The sequence below is a fragment of the Camelus ferus genome, chromosome 16 (genome assembly GCF_009834535.1).
Source record: "Camelus ferus isolate YT-003-E chromosome 16, BCGSAC_Cfer_1.0, whole genome shotgun sequence".
In the NCBI taxonomy this organism is placed as follows: domain Eukaryota; kingdom Metazoa; phylum Chordata; class Mammalia; order Artiodactyla; family Camelidae; genus Camelus; species Camelus ferus.
Window position 1 is genome coordinate 13,887,863 of NC_045711.1, and position 25,074 is coordinate 13,912,936.

Consider the following 25,074-nt stretch of genomic DNA (forward strand, 5'->3'; position numbering starts at 1 on the left):
CTTCTAAGGTCTTCCCAACCACAGGAGTCTTGGAATATCACCATGATGACTACGGCTGCTGCGATGACTTGCTGAAAGGAGACAAGCAGAAGGGGAGAGGCTCTGCATCTGGATTGTGCGGGGGCTGGCCGCCCGCCAGCTGGTGTGTTCCTACCTTCTAAATAACAAGGAATATGCCCTCCCCGTCGAGATGACCTCTATTCAGTCTAGACGGACAGAAAGATTTACTTCCCAAATACTCACAACAGTGGTTTGATACATCTCCTCATTGCTTACAAGCACACAGCACATACGGGACTTTTCGTATGGAGGATGGTTCAGGCTATTCAATTCAATTCATTTAGTTATTCATACTTCCAAGGCTGGCTACAGGGACCTGCATTCAGGAGGGCCCCATGTTTAGCCTGCTGCTTTTTTCTTCAAGTTCTGAATCCTTTTGGAACAAGGGATTCCACATTTTCATTTTGTGCTGGGCCTTGCAAATGAAGTAGCCAATCCTCCACAGTTTTACTGAAAATCTACTCAGTATTTAGCCAGTGCCAGGCATTGAAGGTACAGCGCCACACTTAACACGCTTATGGTCGAGTTGGGGGCCGGGGTTTGGGGAAGCTGAGAGATAAGGAACTACTGACGTAGCTGCTGTGTAGCGTACTAGGTGTTTGCAAGAGGGATGTCTAACCTAGACAGAGTGGTCAGGGGGTAGAAAAGGCTATCCAGAGGAATCAAGGTCTTCTGAACTTCAATTGTTTGTTAAAATTTGATCTTCCCTTTTTAGACGACTGTAACTAGTCATGGCTGCTTAAATAAGGACTGCATTTCCCAGCATCCCAGCAGTTAGTTGTGATCATGTGACTAAGTTATCACCAATGAAATGAGTAGAAATGATGTGGACCGCTTCTAGATCTGGACTTCAGAGCATCCCAGCATGCTGTCTCCATCCTCTCTTCCCTGTCGCTGCAGATGGAATGTGCATATAGTTGGGGGTGCGTCGCTTCCATCATGCAGCTAGATGACCATGAGGGCCTGGAGGCTGGCAGAGCAGTGACTGGCAGGAAGCTGGGTTTCTGAAGGACCACAAGGAGCAGAGCTTCCCACTCACCTGGACTGCTCATCTCAGAGAAAAGAAACTTACATTCTCTAAGCTGCTGCATTCTGGGATCTTTGTTAGCCTACTCTGCCGAACATGAGGAGGACCTAGGAGTTAGCCGTGTGGCAAAAAGGAGAGGAGACAGGCTCCAGGGCACCTAGTCGAGAGGACGTGGCAGTTCAAGATGCCTGGAGTGATGGCTGTGAACGGGAGGGTGGTGTCTTGGTCAGGTTGGGCTGCTATAATAAAGTACCTTAGAGTGTGTGGCTCGAACAGCAGATGCTTATTTCTCACAGTTCTGGAGGCTAGGAATTCTAAGATCAAGGGGCCTGTAAATTCAGTTCCTGGTGAGAGCTCTCTTCCTAGCTTGCAGATGGCCACCTTTTTGTTGTGTCTTCACGTGATGAAAACAGGCAGCTCTGAGCACTCCTCTTCTCGTAGGGACACTAATTTCATCATAGGGTCTCTACCCTCGTGACCTCATCTACCTTAATCACTTGCCAAAGTTCCCCCTACCTCCAAATGCCGTCTTATTGGGAGTTAGAGCTTCAACATATGAATAGGAGGGGGTGAGGACAAACATTCAGTCCATCACAGGTGGGAAGAAGGAAGACTGGGCCACATCTTGGACCTTGTGTTCCAGGCAAAGACATTGGATGTCATCCTGTGGGCTGTGGGGAGCCCAGCTGGGGAGTGACATGATTAGATTAGCTTCTTGGTCTGTCAATTGAGCTGGAACCTGCATATTTTCTAAATCTATGAAGTATTTCAGAAGACTAGCCAATAATCCAGTGAGCACTCACATACCCATCGTCTAGCTTGAAAAATGTATCACAGATAAAGTTCCCAGCATTCCCTTCCTAATCCCATCTTCAGTTTAGTTGTTTGTTTTAGTTTTGTTTTTCCTAAGGACCCTTGGAAGGGTAAATAGGACATGCATCATTGAACATCTCCTGTGCCCTCAGCACTGTGCCGGGTACCATAGTGTACGTATTAAAGAAGCAGTCACAGCTGGGTGGGAAAAAAAACCAAAAACAAACTTGTGCATTCCCAGAATGAGGTGACTCCCTTCTGAGACCAGATGTGGGTTGCTTGGAGAAACAAGATACAGGCTTTGATCTGGAGCACAGATACAAGATGTGATGGCATATTTGCTCAGAGTCTCCAGCCATTGCCTCCTCCTGATGCATGTGCAGGTAAATGCTGCAGCCAAAAGAAATCTGAAGTATGTCTCTGGAAGTCTTAAAGTTCTGAGAGGGACTTGGAAGGACTTGGGGGTACAGGTGGTATTCCATCTTTTCATCCAGCTGATGCCTGTGAATCTGGAGGAGAAAGGAAAGTATACTAGGAGTGAACAGCTGGTGATGTTGATGGTGTTGATGAGGATTTCATTTCCTGGGCAAGAGCCCAAGATCCTGGAATAGGAGACTACTGGCAAAGAACTGAGAACGCCACAAAGACAGGGGAGAATGTTTGGCAGGAGATTTCCCAGTGGCGTCAAAGGGCATTTAAAAAGATTGCTGTGCGATGCAGAGTGGACAGCTGTTGTTTTTGTCTGCTCAGCATCCGTTTGCCTTCTTCTTTTAACAGCCTCTTTTATCTTTGAAGGGAAACCATCCATCATCTTCTCAGTCTGTGTGGCTAAAGACGGTTGATCCTATCCTTTGGCTTCAGAAAGAGTCCATCAAAATCTCAAAGACTGTTTCAGAGGTAGCCATGTGGCCGGATGTGGAACAATGAGAGCTCTCCAGGACTTTGCTCTCTAGAACTTTGCTCAGATGACTGGGGATGAGGTAAGCCTTCTTTCTCAATTAGAGTAGTTGAGATGGTAGAGATAAGCTTGAAGTTACTGAATGCCATTGCCTTAATGAGACTGGGAATGAAGTCCACATAGCAGAGAGCTGAGCCTAACGATGGAAAGAGAGAAATGACTGAAAATGTGACAGCACGTGGATTTCACCATGTTTGAGGCTAACCCTACCCCCTTGGACTTTTCAGTTACGTGAGCCCATATTTTTCTCACCCTCCCTCTGGGTTAGTGTCAGTTTCTACTGACGTGCTACCACACTGACAGGAGAAAGTGGAAAACGGCCTTTGTGATACAGACAGAAGCAGGGAAATTGAGACAGTGCTGTTATTCTTGAGCAGAAATACACTTTGGCCCGGAACTTTATTTATGGCCTTGCATGTCTGTTTCCCAAGGCAAAGTTTACAGGGAATGGATAGGCAAGATTTTCATGTTACCGAGAGAAGAAAAATACAATTTCATAAACGTGACTGTCACTTGCAGGGGATTTGTAACTAGAAAGTGACAATAGAAGGATATAGACTGCTTTAAAAAATGCAAATCTTTTTTTTAGGGGGGGTAGGTAATTAGGTTTATTTATTTTTAATGGAGGTACTGGGAATTGAATCCAGGACCTCATGCATGCTAGGCATGCACTCTACCACTTGAGCTATACCCTTCCCCACTACCAAGTACAAATAGGAAGGGAAAAGTATGTAGCATCTTCTGCCAAGGTCTGTCCGTTGGTGTGGAGAGCTTTTGGGTCAGGAATGAGGAGAACCCTAGAAGCAAGTGCCTACTCCACCCCCAGGCCAGAGAAAGCTTCCAGATGATGTTTTCCCAATACATGTCACAAAGGCAACAAAACAGGGTTTTTGTGGGGGAATTCCACTTATCCAGGCACTAACTGGAATTCTCCTTTTGTTGAAGTTTAGAACATCTGATAAATTATTAACTGACTTTGCTAACAGTTTCTCAGAATATAGAAGCAGTAATGGAAGAAATTGTTCTTTCATTTTATAAAAAAAAAATAATTTTCTCCCTGGAATATAAAAGGAAGACATCCCTTTTATGGAAAATTGGATAATATGGTGGTACAATGGCAACCACTTATAAATCTATTTCCAGATGTAAGTGATGGGCCTTCAAGACAGATGCTGGCTAAGTATTTGCTAAATCAGTTCATTTAGTCTCCACAGCAATTTTAAGAGGTTCATTCTAGTGTGAGCCTCATTTGGTTGATGAGGAAACTGAGCTTTAGCAAAACTAAGAACATTACCTAAGCCAAGTCGGTGTGATAGAATTTGAACTCAGCCATCTGGGTCCTACCCACTACCCTCTGCTACATATTTCCTTCCGTTTATAGAAATTCCCCAGTTTATTGTCTGTCTGTCATTTTGTAGCTTGCTTTTTCCCTTCCACTTGATATGATAATATGAGCACTTTCCCACTTTGTTAAAAACTCTGACATATTTTAAAATTAAAAAAAATTGTGAAGTAGACTAATGTAAGGGATGCCCATGAACCCAATCACACAGCCTCCACAATGAGCAACCAATCTTGTTTCCTCCACCCGACTTCGCGCTCCATTACCTAAAGCAAATTGCAGATGTCGTATCCTGTTACCTGTAAACATTTCATGAAATTTTAGTAATTCTTGAATATTATCAGATACCCAGTCAATGCTCAGAATTTCCTGATGTAAACATTATTGTAGATGCTGTTTACAATTGGGTTCCAGGATTCATCGGGAAGAATTGGTGGGAGTGTGAAAGTACCAGAAACCTTGAACCAAAGCGACCTTGTCATTTTGGAGTTTGTCATAGCAAATGTGCAAGCAAAGCTGCCCTCCCCCAAATTTAGGAAACCAGATTTCCAAAAGTTCAGTAGCAAGAATTATGTATCACGTCATCTTGAACTGCACTGTCAACAGTAGCACTAACCACACATGGCTGTTTACATTTATGGTAATTAGCATTAAATAAAATGTGAAAGTCCATCCCTCGGTTGCACTGGCCACCCTTCAAGTGCTCAGTTGCTGTGTGTGGTTAGTGGCTATCATATTGGACAGTGTGGATAGAGGACATTTCCAAGATCATAGAAAGTTCCTTTGGGCAGCTGGTCTGGTGTCTAAGAAGGAATAGTATTTACAAGGGCAGGAGATTCTGAATAATTAAAATTTTGTCTGCACTGATGGTTGTGGTAGGCCTGGAAAGTGTGCCGTGTGTCTGCTTGAGGGACTTGACCAGCTTAACATTCAAGAAGAAGTAAAACACACATCTCAGTTCTCATTCGTTTCTTTAACTGCTCTGATTGAACTGTCCCCACTTAGCCTTGCACCAGCGAGGTTCACTTTGTTTTTATAACTAGCTTCCTTTTTTTCTAACAAAAACCCTATTCACGCTTAACAGTGGAAAAATTGAAGTTAGCCCTGTCTTGTAAGTATCAGCTCTGCCCAGCCACTTCCAGTTTAAAATAGTTTCATTTCGAGGAAACGTTCCACCGCATTCAGTTGTTACTTGCTACCACATTTTCAGTTGAGAGCCCCTTCCCTGGGCTTGGGAAGCAGGAGATGGCTTTGGCTCTGTTTATTAGCGCTGCTTCCCCTTCCTCCTTGCAGCCCCTCGTGCCGGCTCCAAGGGTCTCCTTGTGGAAAGTGGAGAACGCAGACCTCTCCTTTCTCTGCCAGGTTGTGTTTCTCTGTGTGACCAGGTCCTCAGTGTCCTTTGGCAGCTGTGCACTATGTGGGGTCCCAGGTAGGATTTGGCTGTGATGCTTGGTGTAGACCGTGGTCCCAGCAGTGTGTCTCTGTCCAAGGTCCTCGTCCTCTGTGTCTGCCTCCCTCCCCCCCATTACTTCTCTTTGGTGCTAAAATCTAGTAACTCAGTTTAAAAGGGTATATTAGTTACCTATTGCTGCAGATCAGTTTACCCCCAAATTTAGCAGCATAAAACAACCGTTATTATCTTACATAGTTTCTGAGGATCTGGAATCCAGGTGTGGCTGGCCTGGGTGGTTCTGGCTCGAGATCTCTTGTGTGGTTTCAGCCAGGATCTCTGCTGGAGCTGCATCACCTGAAGGCTTGACTGGGGCTGGGGAAGCCACTTCCAAGATGGTGCACCCACGTGCCTGTAGGCACCCACATGCCTGTTGGCAGGAGACTTCAGCTCCTTGCCACAGGGGCCTCTCCACAGAGCTGCTCACGACACGGCAGCTGGCTTCCGCCTTCCCTCAGAGCAACTGATCCGAAAGAGAGAGAGTGACCAAGATGGAAGTGTCTTTTATAGCCTAATCTCAGAAGTGATATACCATCTCTTCTGTCATATCCTGTTGGTCTTGTAGACCAACCCTCATACAGTGTGGGAGGGGAGCTGAATAAGAATTCCAGGAGGCAGGGATGCTGGGGGTGGAGGGAGGCTGGCTACCAAGATGAGGTTCATTGAGTGAAGATTTGGCTGGGAATCAAGCTCTTTTAACTGTCTTTTAGAATGAGGCAAGTTCTTTTCACCACGCATGAGCTTTTCCAGGGAAGGAAGGGTCTTTGCTGCGATTACCCTGAATATACCTACTAATAAAATTATACTTTGTTCTTATTATATAACATGTGTTAATTGTAGAGAAGAAAAAAAAACCAGACAAGTGAAAAAGCAGATAAAAGTCGTTTTTTAGTCCCCTATTCAAAAGTAAACTCTGACATTATGGTTTTACAGAATTTTCTCCTGAATGAATGTTACTTTTACCAAGTCTTCTCTGTTCATTCATGCCTTTAACAACTGTTTTTTGAACATTTACTATATGTCAGTAATTCTACTTCCAAGAATTTTTTTAGTTGAAGTATAGTCAGTTTGCAATGTTGTGTCAAATTCTGATGTACAGCACAGTGTTTCAGTCGTACATATACATACATGTATTTGTTTTCATATTTTAAATTTTTATTTATTTTAATTTTGGGGGGTAATTAGGTTTACTTACTTATTTTTGGAGGAGGTACTGGGAATTGAACCCAGGACCCTGTGTTTGCTAAGCATGCGTTCCACCACTTGAGCTATAACCCTACCCCCTGTAATTTTTTCATTATCTACTTCCAAGAATTTAGTTGAGGAAACATTTAAGGCCATGAGCAAACGGTTGGATACAACCAGCTTAATCCAACACATTTACCCAATAATCTTAATGTTGTTTTACATTTGTTTATATTTCAGATTTAGAAATCTTTTTCTTCATGGTTTCTGGCTCTGGAAGTTCTTATCCTAATCTAAGTTTACATAAATTCATTTTTAAGCAGTAGGGTTTAAAAAAAGTTGTCTACTTTCTTTGCATTATAATTAAAAAAAAGGTATACTTATGGCCATTCAGTGTCCTCCTTAGCTACACTTTCCTTTCATCATTTTCTGGTCTCTTTGCTCTTTTCTCTGAATTTTGAAAACTTTTTTCAAGTTGGTCCCTACCTGTGAATATTCTCCTTTTTTTAAATTTTAAAATTCTTTTAAAAATATTTAACTAAATAAATAAAGCAGACAAAATAATATTCACAACACATGTAAGGTATAAGCTACCACTAACAGTTTAAGAAATCAAACAATATCAGTGTCTTCAATGCTCCTTCCTCCTCCCTGAGGTTTGTGGTTATCGCTCCCTTGCATTTCTTTGTAGTCTTACAACAAACGTGTGTATCTTTATACAATACGTTGTCCAGTTCATGCATTTTTCTTGTGGAAATGCAATCACGTAGTGTATGCTCTTCGGTGAACTGCTTCCCCTCTCTTCCCAACATGACTTTTGTGAGATTTCTCCGTGCTGATGGGTATGACTGCCACGAATACTGTGCTGTAGTGTGTCAGCGTGTGAATGCACCACATTGTGTCAGTTCAGCTCATGGACATTGGGAAATTTCTGGATTCTCACAATTCCAAACAGTGCTGCGGTGAACATTCCAGTAGATGTCATCTGGTGCGCACACACCAGGATTTCTCTCGAGCAGTCATTCCCAAACTTAACTGCACATTGGAATCATGTGGGAGTGAAGAAAAACTTTTGATGTGTGGCTCACACCCTCAAGACATTCTGATTTAATTGCACATCTGGGTTTTAGGAAGCAGATTCGGAACCATTAACCTAGTGTATCTGGGAGTGGAATTGCCAGGTTGTAGGTTATGTGCATCTTCTGTTCTACTGCAGGTTGTCAAATTGTTTCTTACCAAGAGTGTGCAAGAATTCTAGTTGCTTCAGGTCTCTGATTCAAAATTTTTTTTATTGAGGTATAGTCAGTTTACAATGTTGTGTCAATTTCTGGGGTACTGCACAATTCTTCAGTCAGATATGAATATACATATATTAATTTTCATGTTCTTTTTAACCATGAGCTGCTACAAGATGTTGAATATATTTCCCTGTGCTATACGGTGTAAAGATTCAAAATTTTTTTGGTGGCATCAGCTCTATTGTTAGGTGAAGGGAGTTGTGATGTGAATTTTAATCTGCTCTTGTGTTTAATTTCCTTGTATTCCTCCTTCACCACTCTTTTAATGCTACTTTTATTTGTCTCTGTCTGTTGCCTTCTTCACCTGAGTCTGTTTCTCCTGCGATCCTATATTTCAGAAAGCCTGTGTCTTCTGGTGGATGTGAAAGGATTTCCCAGCACCATCCTTTGGCAATGAGTGGTTGTCAGTGGCTTGCTCTTCCTGTGGGTCTTCTAATTAGGCATCTACCTTTTTTTCCCCCTTCTGCATTTTTTCATGGATACTATGCCAGTTTTGTTCTCTTAATTTGCTCTTTTTTGAGGCGAAGGTAATTGGGTTTATTTATTTATGATGGAGGTACTAGGGATTGAAGCCAGGACCACGTGCATGTGAGGCATGCACTCTACCACTGAGCTGTGCTCTCCCCTCTTCTCAGTTTGCTCTTGAACAACATGTGATCCGATGCTAGTCAGTGGGTAGAAGGCAGATCACCTGTGGTCTCATGGGGGCAGTGGTCCTGGTTCCTTTCCAGCCTACAGCTGAAGTGAAGCAGATTAGTACACTTCCTTGATTGAAACAGGCTCTCGCTTGGGATTGCACAGCTCTAGGAGGTGGCGTCTTCCTCTTGTTCGCATCGTAGGTTGTGGGGAGGGGTCAGATTTAACGGATTCAACACCACATCTTCCTGCATTAATGGTAGGGCAGGGGAAGTGAAAGTGCCAGTGGCCTTCCCTGAAAATTGGAGTTGATAACAGTGTCTGCGGATTAATTACACTGAAAAGTCTTCACATAATGTTCGACAGATGGCAAACATTTAATAAGTGGTAGCTGCCATCATCATCTTATCGTTGGTATATTATTAGTCTGTTGTATGTTGGTGGGTATAGTATTGACCTGTAGTATTATTACTACTCATCCCACTGGAATGAAAGCTACAATGAAGGTAGGGATTTTTGTCTGTTTTGTTTATTTCTTTATCCTCAGCAACTGGAACGGTGCGTTACACATGGTGCATGCTCAAGAAATATTTGTTGGATGAATGAAATTTTGAGAATTTGGAGAGGCTGTAGTAGGAATTGCTCACCATGTGCTATTTTGAATCAGAAGTTGGCAGTGTCATTTATATTGCGAACAATTTGAATCAACCTACATGTCAAATAGCAAGGGTTAGTGGAATAAATTACAGGACGTCATATGCTGGAATGCTGTGCAAATTATATTGCACAATGTTTTTTGACAGGAGAAAGGTTTACTTATATTGTTGGAATGAAAAAAAGTTACAAAGCAGTGTGTATGGTATGATCTCAAATATATAAGATGTGTGCATACAGAAAAAATCTGAAAGTAATGTAACAGTATACTCATAATGGTTGTCTCTGGTGGTGGGATTAAAGATAATTACGAATTTGCTTCTTTGAGCTTCTTGGTATTTTCCAAGTATGTTTATAATAACCATACATTATTCTGGAAATGAGAAAAATTATAATTTTTAGCAGACACGTACCAAAAGATGAATTAAGTGGCATAAATCCCAGGGATGCAATACAACAGTGGGAGAGTAACGTCAGGAAGGCTAAAGCTGAGAGTGCTTTAGGGCCCAAAGGAAGTTTTAAAAGACAACAAAATAGATGCTTGATAGATCAAATAGCATTTTTAGTTGCAAGCACCAGAAATTGGCTGATTTAAAAATGCAGCAAGGCAATCTATTTAAAGGAACCAGAATAGCTCCTAGAATTGCCAGGAGGGCTGGAGGACCAATGTCAGCTGCCATCTAGTGAGAAACAATGCTCCAGATCTCACTGCAGAATTGGCCCAGCTTCCCCTGCTGATCCTAGGGACAGTGTCAACTCTGCTGCCCTGGGACCTGAACTCGCCCCTGGGAACCACAGGCTGTAACTCAGGTGTGGTCCTGGGAGAGTTAGAAATGCAAATTCTCAGGCTCCACCCTGGCCCTACTGAGCCAGACTCTCTGGGGGTGGGGGTGGGGGCACGTGCAGCTCAGCAAGACTTCAAGATGATTCTTGAAGACACCAAGGTGTGAAAAGCACTCTCTATGATTGCTGGTGATTCTTTGCATTCAGAATCTAAGAGGAATATGTCCTCTTGGCAGATCCTAGGTCACGTGCCCACATCCTTGCTGCAAGAGAGGCCATGGAAGTGGGTGTCAGCAATGATCAGTTCTGCTTTGTACTACAATTTATGGGGATGTGGGATTCTCAAGACAGAGAAATGGTCCAGATGCTGACCCACCAAAAGAGATGACTGGTGTCTATATCTTATCCCAATGGTTGGAGTAATCAAAGGAGCAAGAAGGGATAAGGTTGTTGTGTCAACATTATTATTTAATAATCATTTTGCTCTGGTCTTTGTCAGAAAGAAGAACAGATTTTCAAACTGAAAAATGCACAACTAATTTTTAAAAAAAATTATTTATTGAGATAACACCGACTTACAACATTGTATGTTTCATTTGTACGATACTATACTTCTACCTCTATATACCTTACAGTGTGCTCACCACCAAAAATTTAGTTTCCATTCATCACCCTGCAGTTGACCCCTTTACCTATTTTGCCCTCCCCCCCGGCCCCTCACCCTCTGGTAACTACTACTCTGTTCTCTCTGTATCTATGTTTTTGTTTTTGCTTGGTTTGGTATGTTGATTTATTTTGTTTTTTGTTTGTTTTCTTTTTTAGATTCCACATATAGGAGAAATCATGTAATATTTGTCTTTCTCCATCTGACTTAGTTCACTTCAAGGTCCATCTATGTTGTCACAGATGGCAGGATTTTATCTTTTTTATGGTTAAGTAGTATTCCATATATATAGTCTCCTTATCTTGGCTATTGTAAACAATGTTGAGATGAACGCTGGTGCACATACATCTTTTCAAATTAGTATTTTGTATTCTTTGGATAAATACCCTGAAGTGGGGTAGATGGTTCATACAGTAGTTCTGGTCTTAATTTTTTGAGGACTCTCCATGCTGTCTTCCATAGTGGCTGCACCAATTTACATTCCCACCAGCAGTGCGTGAGGGTTCCCTTTTCTCCACAGCCTCCCCAGCACCCATTATTTCTTGCCGTTTGATAATAGCCATCCTAGATGTGAGGTGGTCTTTCCTTGTGGTTTGGTTTGCATTGCCCTGATGACTAATGGTGTTCAACATCTTTTCATATGCCTGTTGGTCATCTATTAAGTCTTCTTTGAAAAAAATGTCTATTCATCACCTCTGCCACTTAAAAATTTTTAAATTGGGTCTTTTTGTTGTTGTTAAATTGTATGAATTCTTTGTGTATTTTGGATATTAACCCCTTATTGGATATATCATTTGCAAATATCTTCTCCCATTTGCTAGGTTGTTGTCTCATTTTGTTGATGGCTTCTTTCGCTGTGCAGAAGCTTTATAGTTTAATATAGTCCCATTTTTTTCTCTTGCTTTTGTTTCCCTTGCCTGAGGAGACATATCCCCCAAACTTAGTGGCTTAAAACAACAAACATTACCTTGCAGAGGGTCATGAATTCAGGCGTATCTTAGCTGGGCAGTTTGAGCACTCAGGATGTCGCTGAGGCTGCAGTCATCTGTATCAACTTCCAAATCCATCCATGTAGCTGTTTTGGGAGGCCCCAGTTTCTTACTGGCTGTTGACAGGGGGCCTCGGTTCCTTGCTGCAGGAGCTGTCTCATAGGGCTGCTGCCAGTGTGGCAGTTGGCTTCTGCCAGATTGAGTGATTCAAGAGAAACAGAATAACCAAGATGGAGGCTACAGAGTCTTTTGTAACCTAGTCTCAGAACTGACCTACCACCTCTTCTGCCGTATTCCATTAGTCTCACAAACCAACCCTGGCACAGTGTGGGAGGGGATGGCACAAGGGTGTGAATTACAGGAGGCACGGATTATTGGCGCCATCTTGGAAGCTGGAGAGCACAGTCATGGACACACAACTCATAGAGGAAGGAACTCAAAACAACCAACGAACTATGAAAAGAGGCCCACTGTGACTAATACTCATTACACATGAAAATATTGAGAAACTGTTTCGTACCCCAAAGCTTGGCACCTGTTAGTAAGTCTGACAATACCAAATGTTGGTGAGGATGTGGGAAAAGAGGTCTTATATAGTCCTGGCAGGAATATGCATTGGAACTAACTGATAGACTGTCTTGCAGAGCAACTGGGTAACATAAACTTGAAGATGCGCACACCCTAGGACCCAGCACTTCCACCATGCATCTGTCTTAGAGGAACTCTGGAATATGTGCACAAGGAAATGTGCTTAAGGACATTCAACGCAACACTTTTTGTGGAAATACTCGAATTGTCCTTCAGCAGAGAATTTTGTTTAAAAATGGGAGATTATAAAGTAGTTAAAATGAATTAGATCTATATGTATCAATATGGATACACTTAAAAAACAATATTGAAGAGTACTAGGAAGGTACATACATGTAATGCTACTCACGCAAAATTTTCAAATGGAAAAACTCCGTAATGGGCTTTGTCTAAGGATACATATAAGTATACTGAAAGTACAAAATGCAAAGGAATTACACACTCCTTTTGGTGGTGGGAGGGGGATGGGAGTGGAACTTCAGCTGTGTTTGAGATGCCTCATATCCTCAAAAAAAAAAAGATATCTGAGACAAATATGGCAAACTACTAACATCTATTTCATCTTGGTAGTGGGTACGTGGACGCAAGAATGATACTGATGACATTTAACCACTGACACACCCTTGGTTGGACGAGAACAGACTCCGACCGCAGGTTGGAACCCTGTCCTGCCATGCCAACCATCACCTCATTACTTGTTGGATTGTGGGTGGTTCCTTGAGAAGGACTGGGTGAGATGTATGTGGCCACCAGAGCTCTTAGGTAGGTTTGGAAATGATTATATCTCAGGCTGGAGACACACCAGCAGACTGCCTTGGGGCCAGCTCTTGGCTCTGTTCTGTCCAACAATGGTATCTGTAACTCAGATGAAAACATAGCAGGGACATCCGCCAGATTCTTAGGATATAAAGCCAGGATTCACGAGCAACCTCATACTCACTCAGTCTCAAGACTCCAGATCTCAGATGCTCAAGAGTCAAGACTGAGTCTCTAATGTAATCATCCCAACAGGTGGGAAAGAGAAACTAGAGTCAACAAAATAAAATTTTAAAAGTGTAAATACAGTATTTGATTTAGCTTAGAATCAATGATTACTTATAGACATCTGGCTTGGCAGGCTCTCGTGTGAAAATTTCAGGAGTCTTAAACCTTTTATAATCCGTCGATAGAAGTGTAAATTGGTTCTAGAGAATAATGTGATAGATAATTAAAAGCCTCACAAGAAAACACATGTCTTTTGACCCAGCAATTCAGCTTCTGGGAATGATTCAGAAGTCATCAGATATGCTAAGTGCAGTAAGTCAGACAGAGAAAGACAGACTGTATGATCTCTCACATGTAGAATCTAAAAAAACCTGAGCTCAGAGAATCAGAGTGGTGGTTCCCAGGGGCTGGAGGGCGTTGGGAATGGGGAGATATTGATTAAAGGGTACAAACTTCCAGTTACAAGATTAACAAGCTCAGGGGATCTAATGTACAGCATGGTGATTATAGCTAATAATACTGTATTACATACTTGAAAGTTGCTAAGGAGGAGATCTGAAATGTCCCCCCCACAAAAAAGAAATGATAATTATGTGGCGGGATGAAGGTGTGAGCTAACCCTGTGGTGGCCATCATTTTGCAATATAAACGTGTAACAAATCAACACGTTGCACACCTTAAACTCACACAATGTTACATGTCAATTATATCCAATAAAGCTGGAAATAAAGGAAACCATCAGAGAAACATACAAAGATGGATATATAAGAGTGTTTATCGAAGCATTGTTTACAATAGCAAAGCAAACCAAAACTGCATGGAATCCGTCCAGAGGGTACCAGTTAAATATGTACCATACTTGTGATATTATGCAGCCAACAGAAGAGACAATAGAATAAGCAGATCAAACAGTATGGGAGATTTTGTAAGAATATGTTTACAGTGATTATCACTGGGTGGGGGGTTGTGAGAAGTTTTAAAATTTATCTTTTGTATATTTGTATTTTCTCATTTTCAAAGATTATGTGTTGCTTGCATGATGAAGAAGCAATGAGTTTTAAAAATTAGTTTTGATTGAATATATATATTCTAATGCAATCCAATAATGTAATGCCGCTGCTAAACAAAAGTCACCATTTTTTTAACACTTTTTATTGATTTATAATCATTTTACAATGTTGTGTCAAATTCCAGTGTTCAGCACAATTTTTCAGTTATTCATGGACATATACACACTCATTGTCACATTTTTTTCTCTGTGAGTTATCATAACATTTTGTGTATATTTCCCTGTGCTATACAGTGTAGTCTATTCTACAATTTTGAAATCCCAGTCTATCCCTCCCCACCCTCCAAAAGTCACCATTTATATAATTAAGGAGGAATACAGGAGAAATTGTGATCCTATTATACCCTTCATGTTCCCCTGACGGGGGTTACATTTTAAGGGTTCAGGGGAGTGGCACCAGGATGTTGATAGATTTGGAAATTTTATTCTACAAGTAAACTGTTGAGAAATCAGGGCTATTTAAACCAGAAAATAGATGAGTAAGGGGAAGTATATTGCATTCAGATATTTGAATGTCCATCCTATAGAAAATATTGGCTCAAAATTTTCCCAGAAAACTGAAAACAGTTGTTCTAGAAAACAGTTGCTCTGGAAAACAGGAATAGGGTAGAAGTTACATGGAGTAAGAGTTGAGTTTGCTCTAAGGAAGAGCTTTCTAACAGCAAGGGATGTTACTGTTGCCACCATGAGTCGAATCAGGATTCTTTGGTTACAAACAATAGAAACAAACTCCTTAACACATGTGCAGGAAAAAAAAATAATGGAGGTTGGGATGTCTCAGAGAGAAGTCTGGGGAGCAGGCTTGGAAGAATGGAGGAAGTGGGAAATGTCTGGGATTCTAGATGGAAGGAACTCAACAGAGTGGCTACTGTTAAAATAAATTAGCTCCCGACTCCACCTTAGAGGTTTGGCATCACTGCACTCAAGATCTAGAATTCGTGGAGTTAGAGTCGGATAAGCCTGGCTTGGCTCAGGGAAGGCAAGATGCCTTCATTGACAGTCCTCCTAAGGTGTCACACAATGGACAAGAGATCATCTCAGAGAGAGAGCGGGAAGGAGAATGTGACCCAGAGAGTGCTGTTCTGTAATAAGGGAGCGTGAATCCTAGGGACAAAATAACCAATATCAATACATCATTTTACTGGGCTAACCATGTGCTTCATCATTGAAGGACTTTAAGCAGAGGCTGAATAGCCAATGACTGATAATTGTCTGTTTAGGCTGCTATGTTTGGGGTGGGGCTGTGGACTGAATGAGTTCTGTGGGCCCTCAGTAACCCAGTGAGCCCAACATTCTGTCTCTGAGTCATACTGCGGGCGTTCTGCAGAAGCCACTGGAAATTTTCATCCAAGAATATTAAGAATATACTTCTTAGAACTCCCCAGGGCCCTCTTTACCATCCAGTATGGTTCTGTTACCCATGAGTTAAACAAACCTTTCATGAACCCAAACATTTTGGTATGCTCTACCTCTTCTGGGTACTTAATCAGGTCCACCAGCTTATGAAGTCCAAAAGATCATTACCATATAAATGAGCACTCTGTTTCTTGGTCCCCAGATCCTGCTAGGCATTCACAGATGTCCCCTATTACCATGTTTTGGGGTTTAGTGAACAAGTTTATGTTTGCTGTCAAAACTCCTTTTATCTTAAAAATAAAGGGCAATTTTAGAAATTCCCTGCTGCTCACCCCTCCACCCCAAGTTTATTAGCCTGTGGAATGATCTTCCATGGGATCTAGTGGAGCAGATGATTATAGAATGGAGTGGCTCCATGCTTTCTTTACATGAGAGAGGTTTTCCTCCCACTGATCAGAGCATCATGTAGTTAGAGTGAAACTTGAGTGGAAGGAAAGAATTGGAGGATAAGGAGCCCAAAAGAGAAAAGAACCAATACAAAATTCTCACTCACGCCAGGCATCAGGCTAGACACTTAAGTAGTCAGGATTCTTCGTTATAAGCACAGAAAATTACTGAAGCAGGAGAAACGTAATTTGGAGGCTATTGGGTGGTTCACAGAATTCTCAGAAAGATCATATAACGAGGCAAAGCAAATAGGCAGAGACAAAGCAGGGATTTGCAGTCAGAGAAAAACAAAAATCATGCCATAGAACTGGTTCAGCACAAAACAAAACAAAAAACCCTGCTGGCAGCACCACTGAATTCCAGAGAGCAGCGCTTGCATTGCTGACTGTCTAGCCTGGACACCAGACACCGAAGCTGTAACGTTGCCACTGTCTTACCGCCCGCCCCCTAACCCCACCTCATTCCTCTTTCTCACCTTCAGTTCCCCTCCTTCCCCATTATTCAAAGCCTAGAAACCTGTGCCTCTGATTGACGGGAGTCTAGGTTACCAGCCATGCCTGAGCTTCACAGGAGGCTAGGAGAGGAGGAGCCAGAGTTTCCTACTTCTCTAGTTACTGCACGACTCTGCTTTGTTTGGGCAGCCGAAAACCGCTTGACATGTTTTCTAATCCAATTATAAAAATAATAAGAGTTAATAGCTATATGCTAGGTTATCTGCAGTCTGAATGAACAAGGATATACTCAACAAACATTTCATTAGTACTTACAGCATCATTAGGGTACCGGATGGTGGATGGAACATTGTCCCAGCCTTCATGGAATTCTTTTTTTCTAAATAGAAGTATAGTCAGTTACAATGTGTCAATTTCTGCTGGCCAGCATAATGTTTCAGTCACACACACATATATATACATATGCTCATTCTCATACTCTTTTTCATCATTGATTATTACAAGATATGGAATATAGTTCCCTGTGCTATATGGAAGAAATTTTTTAAAAATCTATTTTATATATAGTAGTTAATATTTGCAGATCTTAAACTCCCAAGTTACCCCTTCCTACCCTCTTTCCCCTTGGTAACTGTAAGTTTGTTTTTTATGTCTGTGAGTCTATTTCTGTTTTGTAGATAAGTTCATTAGTGTCTTTTTTTTTTTCTTTTTTTTTTTTTAGGTTTGGAATTCTTATTCTAGCAAAGGAGCAAAAACATAAGTGCCTCTTACTGTTTTTATTAAAGTAAAGCAATATTATCAATAATGTCTTTAGGACTCTGCAGTGTAAGAAGAGTCTTTAACGTACACTGTCTCAGTTAATCCTCACAGAATTCCCATAACACCAATATTATCCCCACTCCACAGATGAAACTGCACCCAATCAACGTATATTTGTTGAGTGCCTACAATTTGCATACTGTTATGCAAAAGGCCAGCTGTAGAGGGAGGTGGCAAAGAAGTGAAACCCATAGTCTCTCTCCTCACAGAGTTTACAATTTACTTGGGGAGATAAAAAATAATACAGAATGTTTCAATCACAAGAGACAAGAGCAATGCAATACAGGAGTGAAGAGATGTTGAAGGCTGGGATTTATTACATAATAAAAGGGGGTGCAAAACATAAATACCATAAGAATTAACATGGAAGCTGACACCGTGGGCTTACAGTGGAGCACCAGGAAGCACCTTCCAAAAGAGCTGAACCTGGATTTTAAGGATCGGTGGGTTTTCACGAAATGGAGAAGGGAGAAAGGCATCCCCCGTGAAGAGTGAAGACTAAGAGGGTGACAGTGCATCTCTGTGAGGCAGGGAAGACAAGAGGATAGTGAAGGAAATGAATGGGCGTTTGTTGATGGATGGATAGGTGGATGGATGAATGGGTGAGGGTGCGATGGGTGGATAAATAGATAGGTGGATAGGTGGCTGGATGGATGGGTGGATGGCTGAATAGATGAAGAGATGGATAAATCTGGGTGACGCTCACTTTTCTGAAAATGTCTCCAATCATGGCAGCATGATAATGAATTCTACTCTCTTCCCAAAGTAACTTGGTTTAGGTCGTCCGGACGAAAGAAAGACATTGTGGCTATCCAAAATCCCTTATTGAATTAAGACATTTGAATGTGGTCAGAGCTACAAGGACAGGCCTGGACTTAGGGTGTAATCAGGGCAGTGTGGCCTTTTAACATTGTATGTGGGTGTGTTTTCTCACAAACACATGTACAGAGACACACATGAAACTTTGTTTGGGTTTTTTCTTTTCCTTTTTACTGTATCACGCCAAACTTCTGTTTTGACTGAATTGTCACTTCCCAACTTCCCAGTGTGTGGACGCCCAAAGCCCCATGAATCAGCATAAATGAGACCTTTGGACTCATAATGGTGGTAGCAAGTATTTACATAACTTGGGTAAAGGGTACAGTTCAGCTGGTCAGGAAAAAGGATATTCTTGATGGGAAAGTGGACTTGGTTCCCTCAGTCCCATCCTTATTCCTGACACAATCATGTTCAAGATCGATGGGCTTACGTGATCAACATGAGATGGGAGATGCCCCCTCCTCTAGCTTTTGATCCCTGACTACTGACGAAGCCACATTATTAGCATAGTATCAATTTCTGCTGACTCCCCAGTATAACCCATCATCCACGTTCCTGGTGCAGAGTTTCCAGCTGTGCCCTACCTCTGGACACAGGGGCTTTTCCTTCAGCAGAGGGGCTTTCCAGCCTAGGGTTTTCCCTAAGATGGACCTAGCTCTGGTCTAAGTCAAAATATTTGGACTCAATCTGAAATGTGCCTTTTTTTTTCTGTTTGTAAAAATTTCCCAGCCTAAAATGGCTTGAGCAACCTTCAGTCTGGTGTCTTGTGGTTTCTCTGGCTATTCTGGCAGACATGGTTGTTTGCCTATACAAGCCATTTCTGGCCGCCCTTTTTGCTCTTGCTGCCTCCAATTACAGGACCTGAAAAACCAAGTACAGATTTTCCCAGACTCCCTTGAGTCATATGTGGCCATGGGACCTGGTTTGGGCCAATGAGAAGAAGACGTCTACTTGGGGCTTCTGGGAAAATTTTTCTTCCTTAAATAAGAGATGAGTTGAACGCTCACTGATGTCATCTTCCCCTGTTTTTCCCCATCTTGGATGCAGAATTGATGTCTAGCGCTAGGGCAGCCTTCTTGGGATCACAATGCTACGAGTATGTGAAAGAAAAGTCAACACACTAAGAATGGAAGAACAGAAATATAAAAAAAGAGCCAGGATGATACAGCTGAGCTGCCAAACAGTGAGCCTTCTTCCAGCAGATGTCCGCATTGTTTAAAACTTTGTAGTTGAGCTCTCTGATACTTGCAGCTGAACATATTTCTAAATGGTGTGGTCTGCCCGCGTTTAGTTAAAGGACCATAGTGAGGAATAAGGTGGATTACGGGTCTTAGATATTGACCTTGGGAAAAAACAAGATATGAGAAGCCAGCAGCCCCAATCAACAAAAAAGACTCCTCTGGCCATCTTCCCAGTTGAGTTTTCCTAATTTCTCACACACACCAAATACCTCTCAACTTGAGTTTTAATGCATTAAATCCTTTAAAGGAATTCCAAAATATTGTTGTTGCAAACCCCACGTATATCTCTGTCAGTAGCAAGTTAAAAATGATCTTCCCCTGGAATCAAGCTCCACGAGGGTATGGATTTCTGGCTCTTTTGTTCCTAAGGTCCAGAACAGTGCCGAGCACATAATAGGTGTTCATTAAATATCTGTTGAATGAGTGAATTATTGAGATGGTGCCGAAGAGGCTGTTATTAGTTTGAAAGGCTAAAGGTTTGGCAAATTGAAAACTGCTTATGATCTGATCATATGGTTTGATTATAGATTTCACTCTGCTTCCTCTAAGGTCTTTTTAATAATTGTCTTAAGCTTATTTATAATTACCTTAAAGATAGTTGAAAAGGCACCAGCTTTAGGGAATAGGGTTGGAAACATTGACTATTCCCTTGTGACATTCTATGCTTTTGAAAAGAGGAAATTCTAGGGGGGAGGGTGTAGCTCAGTGGTAGAGCATGTGCTTAGCGTGCACGAGGTTCTGGGTTCACTCCCCAGCGCCTCCATTAAAAAAAAAAAAAAAGACTAATTACCTCTCCTCCCGAATTTAAAAAAAATACAAGAGGAAATTCTTTTGGACCTTTAGATTAGGAAAGGGAGAACCTAGCTGAGGGGTATTTTCATGACAGAGTTTTGAATAACCTGTGTAGATAGCTTGTATTTTATTTTAATTGTACACTAAGTATAATCTACTTAGTCTCTAGCAGTCAAGTCTGAAAGGACCCTTCCCGCCTCATCTCTGCCTCCCTCCCCACGCCTCAGTCACATGCCTGCGAGGCCCCTTCCCACGTCTCACACGGCCATCTCTTGGTCAGCCCTGAAGACCCAGCTTGGCCTTTCCCAGTGCCCCCAGGCAGGAATAGTTGCTTTGGTCCCAGGGACCCTGCAACCTCTCATTCCTTTCCCATAGCACCTTGTCTGGCTGCCTTACATGCCAGGATAACGTCCTTTCCATCTTTTTGCTCCTAGTACACGCTGAGTTTGTAGGGTGAATAATGACAGTTGCCATTAGCATTTACTGAATGTTCGCTTCATGGCAGAGCCAGTTCTAGGTGATTTACAAGTATTGACTCATTTGCTCTTCTCGGTAACCCTGAAGTAGGTACTGCTGATAACCCCATTTGTTTATTTTCTTTCTTTCTTTCTTTTTCTTTTCTTTTTTTTTTTTTTTTTTTTGTGGAGCCAGCATTCACATCCTGCTCCCGTCTCTCTTTTGTAAATTGAAGTCTAGTTGATTTGCAATTTGTGTTAGTTTCTGGTGTGCAGCATAGTGATTCAGTAATACATGTATATGTTCTTTTTCATTATAGGTTATGACAAGATAATGAATATAGTGCCTTGAACTGTACAGTAGGACCTTATTGTTCATCTCTTTTATATACAATAGTTTGTACATCCTGCTCTCTGAACCGCTCCATTATATTTTGCCTCACAGGTGCATTTATGTTGTGATACGACTTGAACAGTTAAGGATGTCTGGTTGGTGGGTTTAGCAAATTCTGCAGATATTTTCTGAGCCGCTGCTGTGTGCTTGGCACTATCCCAGGTGCCAGGGATGTGGTCTCGAACATGACAGGATGGGTGCCTGTCCTCACAGAGTTGACAGTCTGGTCCCAGGGAGGGTAAAGTCAACAAAGAAGAAAATAAATCGGCGGACCGATACTGACAGAAATTGGGCAGGCCTGGTGCACCAGAAAAGAACTTTCCAGGGCTAAGGGGCGAGAAGGGGCGAATCCTCCCACAGGGCGCTCCTATTAACATACCACAGATGAGACAGGCTGGCGATGAAAGACTTGTGGCAGGAAGCGTCACAAAACCTGCTGGGCAGAGATCAGTCTTAGCCATGAAAGGCAGCATGAGAGAGGGGCGAGCGAGGCAGAAAAAGCGGCGGGGGTCTGAGGGGCATACATCCAAGCTGCGGGCAGAGGGAAAGGCGGTTACGGAAAAGCCTCAACACACTGGCAGGGCAGAAAGAGGAGTCGGCGGTAATGAAAAGGATTCTCACAAGTGCCTGGAAATAGGCTGGCAATGATTGTACAGGCTAAGGCTGAAAATGGCTTTGTTCTTCTGTGGGATAAGGAAAGCCATTGTGGTTCACAGGAAGTAAGGAGCTCTGGAGCGTGCGTGTGTGTGTGTGTGTGTGTGTGTGTGTGTGTGTGAGTGATTGGGCGTCAGAAGGCATTCTCTAACCCCAAATGCAGGATGATGGTCAGTGTCTGTTTCACACCTTGCACCTCCTGACCAGAGGGCTAGAACTGCCCCCGAGGGAACACGACGTAGTCAGGTCTGGAGGTAGGAAGTCTGGGATGTCACTGTGTGCCTGAGTCACAGCACGTGACTTTCTGTGAACCAGCACATCCCTGCTGGATCAACAGGGCATCTCGCCCCTGCAGTGGGGTCCCAGAGCCCACCATGGTGAGGGGGTGGATGCATCAGGGAGAAGCTGGCACTGACTGCAGCCCTGAGAACCTGCCCCGAGGGCCTCTGGGTAAGACAGAGACCTAGCAAATGCTGGACCACAGCTGCCCCGAGGGAGCCCCCCGCCCCCGTGACCCCAAGGTCCTACAGAGTGGCTCAGGCAAAGTCTGGAGAGTGACTAAAGGGCCTGTGGAGAACGCCAGGCTGGGATTTTCTGCCTGCCTTCTATTCAAGGAGCCATGTACCGAAGTGCAGGAGAGTGTAGGCTCTGGAGTCACCCCTAGGGTCACATCCAGGCTCCAGGGTGACTTCGGGCAAATTTGAACCTGTTTCTAAGTCTACAAAATGGGCACAGTAGTCCTGCCCTCATGGGGCTCAAGGGGGTGTGAAAGCTTAAAAGGTGTGTAGGACATAGCAAGCACTCAATAAATATAAATAATAGTTGTTGTTATTATTAGTAGTAGTGTTATTATTAACTCTGGGGGGTTGTCTGGCAAGGGAAGAGCACACATTCTTTGGTGCGTACCATTTCCCCTGGATCCTTAGTTTCAAGGGCAACCGACATTTTTCATACAGGATGAAGTCTAAGGACAAACGTTACAATCAAGTCCCAGACCTCTTAGCTGCCCCCGTCCTCTGCCCGCCCTGGGCAGTGGTGAGGAAGCCTCCCGCGGTGGTGTGCCCCTGGCTTAACTGTCCGAGGCCAGCCTGGAAACATGCAAGTCCAAGTGGTCCCTCCTCCCCAGAAGTTCTCATAGCTGATGACATGAGTTGGGTGATCTGGGCATCACTTGCCCCCGGCCCCCAAGGCTTGCATTTTTTTATGGGGAGACGTTGTAATAGTTCCCTGGGCCCCTACCCGCACCGCGCTGCCGTCTAGACTCTGCCTGGCCAGGGCAGCGCTCACCCCTTCCCTACTCAGTTCCTCCCTGGCCCTCCAAAGAAGGGGTGGGGGTGATTTACATAACGTTTGGAAGCAGAATTATAGAAGCTTTCTTTAGATGCCAGGGGTCTTTTGAAGGGCACAGAGGCTAAAGAGGAAAAAACAAAAGGAAATATTCTGGGAATTCCCAGTTCTTGGCACCAGTAGGAATCCTAATTTACTAGGAAGTTTTTGTCTGCATCTCAGTTCCCTGCTCCCTTCCCCTCAACCCCCCACCCCACACACACTTTCCAGAGCTTTGTGAGTAAGTGCCAGGGGCTAATTTGAGCCTGAAACAAGCCCTTAGAGGTCCCACGTGGTATCCTGGGTCCTGCTCTGGAGATAACCTGTGTAGGGCAGGTCCGCTCAGATAGGGAGCTCGGTGTGTGCCCACATCTCTCTGGAGGCTGTTGGCAGCCAGAGTCCTCTGGGGACCAGGGATTCCGCTGTGGGCCTTGGCCGTGCCTTGTTCTCGCTGGCATTCCTAATGATGGTAAACGGGGCAAGAACAGTAGCTATGTCCTTGGAACATTGTGGAGATTGAGTGAGTACATATACAAAAAAAGTTTAGAGCGGTGCCTGGCAAGTGGGAGCACTCAAATCTTAGCTATTTTCTGTAGCATCCTACTTGTTAAAACTAAACTGCTTCTATTGGGAAAAAAAACAAACAACAAAAAACCATTCTTTCCTATGCCCCGTGGGTCCCTTTTGGTAAAGCAAGCAAATCTTTCCACCTTGTTTTTCAAGGATGCCTTAGTTATTCTTGGTCTGTTACATTTCCTTATAAAATGTGAGATTAACTTTTTAACTGCTACTGAGACAGAGAAAAAAGAGAGAGGAGGAAGTGTGTGGGAGGAAGGAAGGAAGGAAAGAAGAAAAAGGCGGTGGAAACGTTTAATTTGGATCGTACCAAATCTATAAATTGATCTGGGAGGAAATGACACCCTTATTCTGTAGTGTCTTCTAATCAATGAATGTGCTCTATCTTTGTTTCAGGATTTTTTAAACCAGCTCTTAATAATTTAAAATTTAATCATTCTATCATTTTTTTCTGTAGTTGTCTTGTAGGTGCTCTGTTTTATTTGCTGCTAGGAAATTGATTTGAAAAAATTCAATTATAAATAGTATAATTTAAAAAACCATTGTCTACCCATTTCGTGCTGGAATATACAAGTCCAATTTATTTGTGCTTTTTGGTTTCTAATTTTTTATAAATAAACTTTTAATTTTGGATTAATTTTAGATTTACAGAAGCGTTGCAGAGACAGCACAGAGTTCGGATATCCCCCTCGCCCAGTTCTCCCTGGTGCTGACATCTGACGTAACCACAGCACACCCATCAAAACTAAGAAACCAACACTAGGGCATTACTGTTTAAACTCCAGACTTTATTTGGATTTCACCAGTTTTTCCAATAGTGTCCTTTTTTTTGTTGTTGTTCCAGGATCCAATCCAGGATACCTCATTGCATTTAGTGTATTTTTATTTTTGAAAACAGCTACCACGCTAAACCCCTATTAATAATAAATAAGAATTATTGTTAGTTGTGATATTTGTATATGTAGATTTCTTAGAAAATTTGATGAATACAATCGACAAATAATGACAGTTTTGTTTCCTCCTTCCTGACCCTTGTATTTTTTTGTATCTTTCTCCTGCTGTGTTATATTAGGCAGAAATTCTAGTACTCTGATTAATAAAAATAATGATGGAGGGGACCCATGTCTTATTCCTGATCTCAAAGAAAAAGCTTTCAACATTTTACCATTAAGGCTGATGTTTTTTACAAGCTTTTTTGGCAAAGACTCTGTGTGATCATGGAATTTCCCTTTTATTCCTAGTT

At 42.5% G+C, this 25,074-nt stretch overlaps 1 long non-coding RNA gene across 2 annotated transcripts in view; it reads left to right on the forward strand.

Annotated features, from left to right (window-relative positions):
* The window catches only part of LOC116669321, a 58,757-nt gene that overhangs the window by 32,272 nt on the left and 1,411 nt on the right, over nucleotides 1-25,074 (forward strand). The window contains exon 3 of one of the 2 annotated variants that reach the window (XR_004326686.1): nucleotides 2,696-2,880. The exons of the other annotated variant lie outside the window; for it this stretch is intronic. This is a non-coding gene — a long non-coding RNA (uncharacterized LOC116669321). The remainder of the gene's footprint in view (nucleotides 1-2,695; nucleotides 2,881-25,074) is intronic. 2 annotated transcript variants of the gene reach the window in all.